Below are 10,028 nucleotides of genomic sequence, written 5' to 3' on the forward strand. Positions count from 1 at the left end.
GTGTGATTCTGTGTGTACAAAAAACTTTGAAAAATGCAAACTAGTTGCTTGCGGTGGCTAGGAGTATCGCACACGATGCGTCTGCGAGTACTCGTGTGCGATGATTAGTATGTTACACATACGTTTCCTTATGTGAACATGTGTGTGAATTTGCATTATGGACAATTAATATGCAAATGGCTTCTGGACATCGGGCACACGCTTAAACTCAATGAACTGCGTACGATACTAATACTAATACTTTAAATGAAAATTTATGAACTTGGGTAACATCATTTGAGTAACATATATATAGTGGTTACACTATTATACAAAAGGAGGAACTTCGTAACACGGGTTCGACAACCATATGGTCCATATCTACATACTTAACATAGTAACAACTATCCTATTTTAAGAGGCTAAGGGCCATCAACCGTATGGTCCATATCTACATACTTAACATATATAGTAACAACTAGTACATTTTAAGAAGTTGAGGGCCAACAACCACAACTATCCATTGGAAGTAGCTTGATCACAGTGACTCGGCATCTCGTCAATGAAAAGGAAGAGCCCTCCTATGCCTTGGTAGAGCAGGAGTAGAACAGCGTCTCCAATTTTCCAATATGGATGCATTGCCACGAGAAGCAAGAACTTGTTAATTTGATGGTTCCATTTTTGCGGGAAATGCAGTACCTTGCAATCACTTTGGCATTATTAGCAGGCACAAGAATTTGACCACGCCGGGAAATTAATCCAGGAACAGCTACAAGGGGCAATTTATGTTGACATGTAGAATAAAAAACAATTGTAACATATCGTTGAAGATATATATATATATAGTTTATGAGCATCAACATTAAAATAAGACTTTTTACTAGCGCTTTGTGCACACAATTGGTCTTGTTTAGTGTGTGCACCATAGGTCTAAGTAATCCCATCCAAAATCCAGCGTTCATATGATGTGATATCTCTGTCAGATTATCAACAAAGTTTATGACATGCTTCAAGTCCTTCCAGTGAAATTTGGTACGCTTAGTAACATACACGTCGTTCACTATGCATCCAACATATCCGGCTTAAAAGGTGGAAATGTATTATTTATTCAGAACATGGCAGAAGAATATAGTGTGCATAAATTGGTAAAGAAAATTTGTTACTGCCTAGGAGCAGAGTCGGAAAATGATATCACAATTGGTTGCTTAAATGGTGATCAATTGGTTGTTTAAATAGTAATATGACAGCACGGAGAAAGTTGAAAGGACACTAACCTCGATCAGACTTTGATCAGCTGATGACGTTGGGGAAGTAAACATCCTTGTTAATTAGACCAGGTTGTGGTGATGAAGCTATGTACCTAGGGTAGGGTCATGGACCAGTCCAACATACCCTCCCCAAGGACATCTCTACAAAGAATCAGAAGCAGTCGAAGAGAAACCATCATCCACTCGACCATGGAGACGCGCTCACTCGACCACCTTGAAGACACTCGACCATCAGAAGATGAGGAACCCTCCACTCTGCAATGGTCAGGACTTAAACCATAGCATTATGAGCATTTATGACACTTTACTGTAGACGTTACCAGTAACGCCTTTCCTTTATGAGCATTGAACCCTGTGTAACGGAGGGCATCTGGGGTCCTGGCGCACTCTATATAAGCCACCCCCTCCTCTGGGACAAGGGTTCACACTTTCTGTAATTCACACACATATATTCAGTCGACCGCCTCAGGGCTCCGAGACGTAGGGCTGTTACTTCCTCTGAGAAGGGCCTGAACTCGTAAACTCGTGCGTACAACTCCTCCATAGCTAGGATCTTGCCTCCTCATACTTACCCCCATTCTACTGTCAGTCTTAGATCCACGACAGTTGGCGCCCACCGTGGGGCAGGTGTCTTAGCAACTTATTGGAGAAGTTGCAATTTTTCCTATCCCCATCTTCATGATTCCAGGCGGAGGTTTGGCTGAGGGCCGTGAGATCCATCTCGGCGCGCTCGTGTTTGTCGCCGACGACTCCGCTTGGCTTCAGGAGGCACCACTCGACGTTGATGCGCTCCCCGCCCGCGGGGCGACGCACTTTCACGCGTGCGTCCGCGGCGTCCTCCTGCGGCAACCGTCGACCCAGTAACAGTCGACTCCAACGGCTTTCCCCCTCCCTGCGACCCGCCGGAGCAAGTGCACCGGCCGGTCGAGGCTTCAACGGTGGGTGAAGCATGCGGTGGCTCGCCAGTCCGCCACCCCTCATGTCGCGGCGATCGAACCCGACAAGTCTCTCTATGGCCTGTTCGATCTGTTGACTGGCTCCGTAGAGACTGCATCCGAGCGCGGCAGCAACGACTCGGCAGCGGAAGTCCTGGTGGTCAATGGACCACGCGGCCCTCGTGGCTTCGATCGTGAAGACGGATGTGACGGGAACGGCGGTCCGTCGCGCGTTCACGAGGAGTACCGCCCCGAGCCTCTCTCCTTGTAGCAGAGAGAAGAACTTCGTCGCCGAAATATGGATGCCCTGCATACTCCTATAGTTGGAGATACACCCGAGGCCTAGGCCTTGGAGCAGGCTCGCCTGGCCAATCTGGCTGAGCGCACTCGACTGGAGAACCTCCAGCGCGCACTCGACGATCGCGCTCGTCAACGTGCTCCTGAGTCCAGCCGACGCCAACTTTTTCCACCTCCGGCTCAGGTATACCGAACACCGATCCAAAACCTAGCAGCTGCTGCCCGGATAGCAGAGTCGATTCAATCTTCCCAGTCAGAAGCTGGCCGGGGTCTGGCACAAATCAGGGCCTTGCTCCGGGCAGCAGAAGAGCAGAATACGGCCGTGTCTCAGTCGCGGGATAGGATCCATAGCAGATCTGTGGTCGCAGATACGGTCCAGTCGGCCCATAGCCTGAGATCGCCCCCAAGGCGTGATCAGTATAGAAACCAGGAGCAGTATGATCGTCGAGCCGATCGCGATGGTCGCCGTCGAGTGCCCACGCCTCCTCCAAGGAGTGGGTCATACGTGCCGCGGCCACATGAAGACAGGCGCCCTAACAGCGTCGGAAGAGGTATTCCAGTCGACCCCAGGGAGCCAGGCTTTGATGCGAGATCTATTCTCGTGCAGGGCTTGGTCGACAGAAACAGAGCTCACCGAGATGGCCATGACAGAGGCCCGCAAACCAGCAATAGGGTGCATGTCTCTGGCCCAGAGTGCTTCAGCAGATCTATCAGAGCTGCAGTGATTCCCCCAACTTCAGGTTGGCGACTGGAGTCAGTAAGTTCACCGGAGAATCCAAGCCTGACACCTGGCTCGAAGACTACCGAGTGGCTGTCCAGATTGGTGGCGGCAATGATGAGGTGGCCATGAAACACCTTCCTTTGATGTTGGAGGGCTCGGCCAGAGCGTTGCTGAATCAATTGGCACCTGGCAGCATCTATACTTGGGAAGATCTCGCCCGAGTGTTTGTCAGAACGTTTGAGGGTACTTGCAGACGGCCAGCAGGTTTGACAGAATTACAGTGTTGCATCCAAAAACCGAATGAAACTTTGAGAGATTATATCTAGAGTTGGATCACCCTACACCACACGGTGGAAGATGTGTCTGATCATCAGGCAATTTGTGCTTTCAAGGAAGGCGTCAGGTACCGGGAGTTGAATTTGAAATTCGGTCGGACAGGAAACATGACTCTGACTCGGATGATGGAAATTGCCACCAAGTATGCCAATGGTGAAGAGGAAGAGCGACTGCGGAGCAGCAAGCACAAAGCAGTCGCCCACGAAGCCGGAGGAGGAAACTCCAGTCGGAAACAAAAATGCAAGGCCGAACTAGCTGCTCCGGGTGAGGCCTTGGCTGTGGTTCAAGGAAAGTTCAAGGGGAAGCCCAAAGGCCGTGGAACCCCAAGAAAATGAGAGATCAAGATGGAAATGACATGTTGGATCTGCCGTGCCATATCCACACCAAAAAAGACGAAGAAGGTAATTTCATTTACCCAAAGCATACCACTCGACAGTGTCGTCTCCTGATCCAGCAGTTCCGAGAGAAACAGCCCAAGGAAAAGGAGAAGGAGGCAGACAAGGCTGAGACTGAAGGAGAAGATGATGATGGTTATCCTCACGTGAATTCCACTCTGATGATTTTTGCTGATGTTGAAAACAAGAGTCGATTGAAAGTCATCAACAGAGAAGTGAACATGGTCGCTCCGGCGACACCCAGTTACTAGAAATGGTCGCAGACTGCCATTACGTTCGACTAGTCTGATCATCCAACGCACATCGCCACCCCTGGGAGGCAAGCGCTGGTGGTCGACCCGGTGGTCGAAGGCACTCGACCGACAAAGGTCCTGATGGACGGTGGCAGTGGCTTGAACATTCTGTATGCAGAAATGTTGAAAGGAATGGGCATTCCGATGTCTAGACTCAGTGAAAGCCATATGAGTTTCCATGGGGTCATCCCAGGCAAGAAGGCTGCATCCCTCGGTCAGATTGCACTCGACATGGTTTTCAGTGATGCAAAAAATTACCGCAAAGAAAAGTTGACGTTTGAAGTCGTGGATTTTCAGAGTGCGTACCATGCAATTCTGGGCAGGCCAGCTTATGCATGATTCATTGCTCGACCTTGTTACGTGTACCTCAAACTGAAGATGCCTGGTCCCAGAGGAGTGATCACTATCTCTAGTAATCGGAAAAAGGCGGAAGAGTGTTTCCAGAAGGGCTCAAAGATCGCCGATGCCCAGATGGCCGTGGTAGAATTGCAAGAATACCAGAAAAATGCAGACCCGAGTGACTTGTTGCGAGCCAAGAAGCCAGCCACAGATTCATCATTCCAGTCGTCTGGCGAGACGAAGCATGTTCATATTCACCCGATGGACCCCAATGCAGCCCCGACCCACATTTCGACCACACTCGACTCCAAATACGAAGAAGCGCTCATCCAGTTCCTCCATGAGAACTGGGACATCTTTGCATGGAAGCCTTTTGACATGCTAGGTGTTCCTAGGGGACTGGCTGAGCATCGTTTGCGAGTTGACCCGAAAGTGAAACCAGTCAAAGAGCATCTTCGATGGTCCGCCGTCCAGAAAAGAAAAGCAATCGGCGAAGAGGTGGCTCGGCTTTTGGCAGCTGAGTTTATCCGAGAGATTTACCACTCCGAGTGGTTAGCCAATGTTGTCATGGTCCCAAAGAAAGATGACTCACTCCGCATGTGCATCGATTTCAAGCATATCAATTGGGCCTGCCCGAAAGATCACTTCCCTCTCCCTCGCATCGATCAGATAGTCGATTCGATTTCTGGGTGCGAGCGTTTGTCCTTTTTGGATGCCTACTCCGGGTACCACCAGATCCGTCTGTACGGACCCGACGAAATAAAGACAGCTTTTATCACCCCGTTTGGGTGCTTCTGTTATGTCACAATGCCATTCGGCTTGAAGAATGCCGGAGCCACATTTATGCGGATGATTCAGAAGTGCCTGCTCACTCAGCTCAGTCGGAATGTGGAAGCATACATGGATGACATTGTGGTCAAGTCACGTAAAGGTTCCGACCTGCTGACCGACCTTGCTAAAACCTTTGCCAATCTCAGAAGGTATGATATCAAGCTCAATCCATCAAAGTGCACATTTGGAGTTCCAGGCAGAAAGTTACTCGGTTTTCTTGTTTCCGAACGAGGAATCGATGCTAACCCAGAGAAAGTAGGCACTATACTCCGAATGAAACACCCTGTGCGTGTGCATGATGTCCAGAAGCTTACTGGTTGCTTGGCCGCCCTAAGTCGATTCATTTCTTGCCTCGGTTAAAAGGCGCTGCCTCTTTACCGACTGATCAAGAAATCAGATAAGTTCGAGTGAACTCCAGAAGCTAATACAACATTTGCAGAGCTAAAAGCCCTGCTTTCCACCCAGCCGGTGCTTGCTGCTCCAATCAGCAAAGAGCCTCTTTTGCTTTATATAGCAGCCACTGGACAAGTCGTCAGTACAATACTTATGGTCGAGCGGGAAGAAGAAGGAAAAGCGTACAAAGTTCAACGCCCAGTTTATTATATTTCTAAAGTCCTGACCCCATCAAAGCAGATATATCCTCACTATCATAAGCTTGTCTATGGAATTTACATGACCACAAAGAAGGTTGCACACTACTTCTCAGATCACTCCGTTACAGTCGTCAGCGACGCTCCATTGTCAGAGATTCTGCACAACAGGGATGCAACTGGTCGAGTGGCAAAGTGGGCGATTGAACTCCTTCCCTTGGATATCAAGTTTGAGGCAAAGAAAGCTAAGCGATAGCAGATTTCCTCGCCGAGTGGATCGAACAGCAACTGCCTACTCAAGTTCAGTCTGAGCACTGGACCATGTTCTTTGACGGATCCAAGATGTTGAATGGTTCTGGTGCTGGAGTAGTTCTGGTATCCCCCCCGAGGAGACAAGCTCAGATATGTCCTCCAGATTCACTTTGATTCCTCCAACAATGAAGCAAAATATGAAGCACTCCTGTATGGGTTGCGCATGGCCATCTCACTCGGCGTCCGTCACCTCATGGTCTATGGCGACTCAGATTTGGTAGTTAATCAAGTGATGAAGGAGTGGGACGTCAGAAGCCCAGCCATGACTGGTTACTACAACGCGGTGAGAAAGCTTGAGAAGAAGTTCGAGGGGTTAGAACTCCACCACATCCCCCGATTGAAAAATCAAGCAGCCGATGAATTGGCAAAGATAGGTTCCAAGAGAGAAGCCATTCCCAGCAGTGTGTTCTTGGAGCATATTCACACGCCGACAGTTCAGGAAGACCCTTTCACTGAAGAGCCTCCACAACCTAAGAGCGCCACGAATCCGACTGAAGTCGAGGTCCAAGTTGTGGTCGACTTGATCATGGAGGTTCTGGCCATTACTCCCGACTAGACGGTGCCCTACATTGCATACATCCTTAGGAAAGAGCTCCCAGAGGATGAAGAAGAAGCTCGACAGATCGTCCGTCGATCCAAAGCCTTTATTGTGATAAGAGGGCAGCTGTTCAGAGAAAGTGTGACTGGAGTCGGTCAGAAGTGCATAACACCAGAAGAAGGTCGAATGATCCTCAATGACATTCACTCGAGGACCTGTGGTCACCATGCGTCCTCTCGGGCCATCGTGGCTAAAGCATACCGAGCTAGATTCTATTGGCCACGAGCAAATGAGATGGTGAAAGATATAGTCGACAGATGTGAAGGCTGTCAATTTTACTCCGATATGTCTCACAAGCCAGCGTCAGCCCTAAAGACCATCCCCCTCGTCTGGCCCTTCGCTGTTTGGGGACTGGATATGGTTGGACCACTAAGAACCGGAAAAAGCGGCTTCACTCAAGTGCTCATTGCAGTCGACAAGTTTACCAAATGGATCGAAGCTAAACCTATCATGAACCTTGATGGTAGCACCGCTGTCAGTTTTATCAGGGAATTGATATTCAGATATGGAGTCCCACATAGCATCATCACGGACAACGGATCGAACTTCGATTCTGATGAGTTCAGAGCTTTCTGCGCCTCTCAGGGCACTCGAGTCGACTTTGCTTCTGTCGCTCACCCGCAGTCGAACGGACAAGCAGAAAGAGCCAATGGCCTAATTCTCAAAGGACTGAAACCCCGACTGATGCGTGATCTCAAACATGCAGTAGGTTCTTGGGTTGATGAACTTTCGTCAGTTCTGTGGGGTTTGAGGACAAATCCTAATCGGTCGACTAGGAGAACTCCTTTCTTCTTAGACTATGGAGCCGAAGCTATTCTGCCAAGTGACTTGCTCCACAATGCACCCCGAGTTGAACTCTTCTCCGAAGCGGAAGCAGAGCAGGCCCGGCAAGATTCAGTCGATCTATTAGAGGAGGAAAGAGAGATGGCCTTGATCCGCTCGACCATTTATCAGCAAGATTTGCGTCGATTCCACGCCAGGAATGTGAGGGGTCGGGCATTTGAAGAAGGAGACTTGGTTCTTCGAGTGGATCAGCAGAAACCACACAAGCTCGCTCCAACTTGGGAAGGCCCCTTCATCGTCACCAAAGTTCTCCACAACGGAGCATACCATCTTTATAGTATCGAGCATCAGAAAGACGAGCCACGGGCTTGGAACGCGGAGCTGCTCCGCCCCTTTTATACTTAAACACTCACTCGAATAAAATGTAATAAGAAACACCTTTTGTAATTCGTTTATCAAAGACAAGAGCTTACGGTTCTCTCATTCGATTGTGTTGTTCTTATTTGCTTTTCAAATCCCCCAGTGGGTGGGCTTAGTCGCGAATCCGTTCCACCTAAGTTCAAAAAAATCCTACCGAGTGGAGAGCAATCCTCCCACTCGGGGGCTTAGCTGTAGTCGAGAACTCGCCTAAGTTCTCTCACTAAGAGACTTAACGGCATTCGAGCACTCACCTAAGTTTGAAAAAATCCCACCGAGTGGAGAGCAATCCTCCCACTTGGGGGCTTAGCTGCAGTCGAGCACTCGCCTAAGTTCTCTCACTAAGAGACTTAACGGCAGTCGAGCACTCGCCTGAGTTTGAAAAAATCCCACCGAGAGCAATCCTCCCACTCGGGGGCTTAGCTGTAGTTGAGAACTCGCCTAAGTTCTCTCACTAAGAGACTTAACGGCATTCGAGCACTCACCTAAGTTTGAAAAAATCCCACCGAGTGGAGATCAACTCTCCCACTCGGGGGCTTAGCTGCAGTCGAGCACTCGCCTAAGTTCTCTCACTAAGAGACTTAACGACAGTCGAGCACTCGCCTGAGTTTGAAAAAATCCCACCGAGTGGAGAGCAATCCTCCCACTCGGGGGCTTAGCTGCAGTCGAGCACTCACCTAAGTTCTCTCAATAAGAGACTTAATGGCAGTCGAGCACTCGCCTAAGTTTGAAAAACTCCTACCGAGTGGAGAGTAACTCTCCCACTCGGGGGCTTAGCTGCAGTCGAGCACTCGCCTAAGTTCTCTCACTAAGAGACTTAACGGCAGTTTAGCACTCGCCTAAGTTTGAAAAAATCCCACCGAGTGGAGAGTAATCCTCCCACTCGGGGGCTTAGCTGCAGTCGAGCACTCTCCTGAGTTCTCTCACTAAGAGACTTAACGGCAGTCGAGCACTCGCCTAAGTTTGAAAAAATCCTACCGAGTGGAGAGCAATCCTCCCACTCGGGGGCATAGCTGCAGTCGAGCACTCGCCTAAGTTCTCTCAGTAAGAGACTTAACGGCAGTCGAGCACTCGCCTAAGTTTGAAAAAATCCTACCGAGTGGAGAGCAATCCTCCCACTCGGGGGCTTAGCTGCAGTCGAGCACTCGCCTAAGTTCTCTCACTAAGATACTTAACGGCAATCGAGCACTCGCTTAAGTTTGAAAAAATCCTACCGAGTGGAGAGAAATCCTCCCACTTGGGGGCTTAGCTACAGTCGAGCACTCGCCTAAGTTCTCTCACTCAGAGACTTAACGGCAGTCCAGCACTCGCCTAAGTTTGAAAAAATCCTACCGAGTGGAGAGCAATCCTCCCACTCGGGGGCTTAGCTGCAGTCGAGCAGTCGCCTAAGTTCTCTCACTCAGAGACTTAACGGCAGTGCAGCACTCGCCTAAGTTTGAAAAAAATCCTACCTAGTGGAGAGCAATCCTCCCACTCGGGGGCTTAGCTACAGTTGTGCACTCGCCTAAGTTCTCTCACTAAGAGATTTAATGGCAGTCCGGCACTCGCCTAAGTTTGAGACAATCCCTATCCGCAAGGACAACGAGGCGCAGGTCGACTGCAACCTTCTTCTTTGCAGCTGTGGCACGAATACAACGTCCGCTCCATCCCTATCCGCAAGGACGACGAGCCGCAGGTCGACTGCAACCTTCTCCTTCGGAGCTGCGGCACAAATACAACGTCCGCTCCATCCCTATCCGCAAGGACAACAAGGTGCAGGTCGACTGCAACCTTCTCCTTTGGAGCTGTGGCACAAATACAACGTCTGCTCCATCCTTATCCGCAAGGACGATGAGGTGCAGGTCGACTGCAACCTTCTCCTTCGGAGCTGCGGCACAAATACAACGTCCGCTCCATCCCTATCCGCAAGGACGACGAGGTGCAGCAAGCAAAGT

Source organism: Triticum urartu, chromosome 6, assembly GCF_003073215.2.
Source record: "Triticum urartu cultivar G1812 chromosome 6, Tu2.1, whole genome shotgun sequence".
Classification (NCBI taxonomy): domain Eukaryota; kingdom Viridiplantae; phylum Streptophyta; class Magnoliopsida; order Poales; family Poaceae; genus Triticum; species Triticum urartu.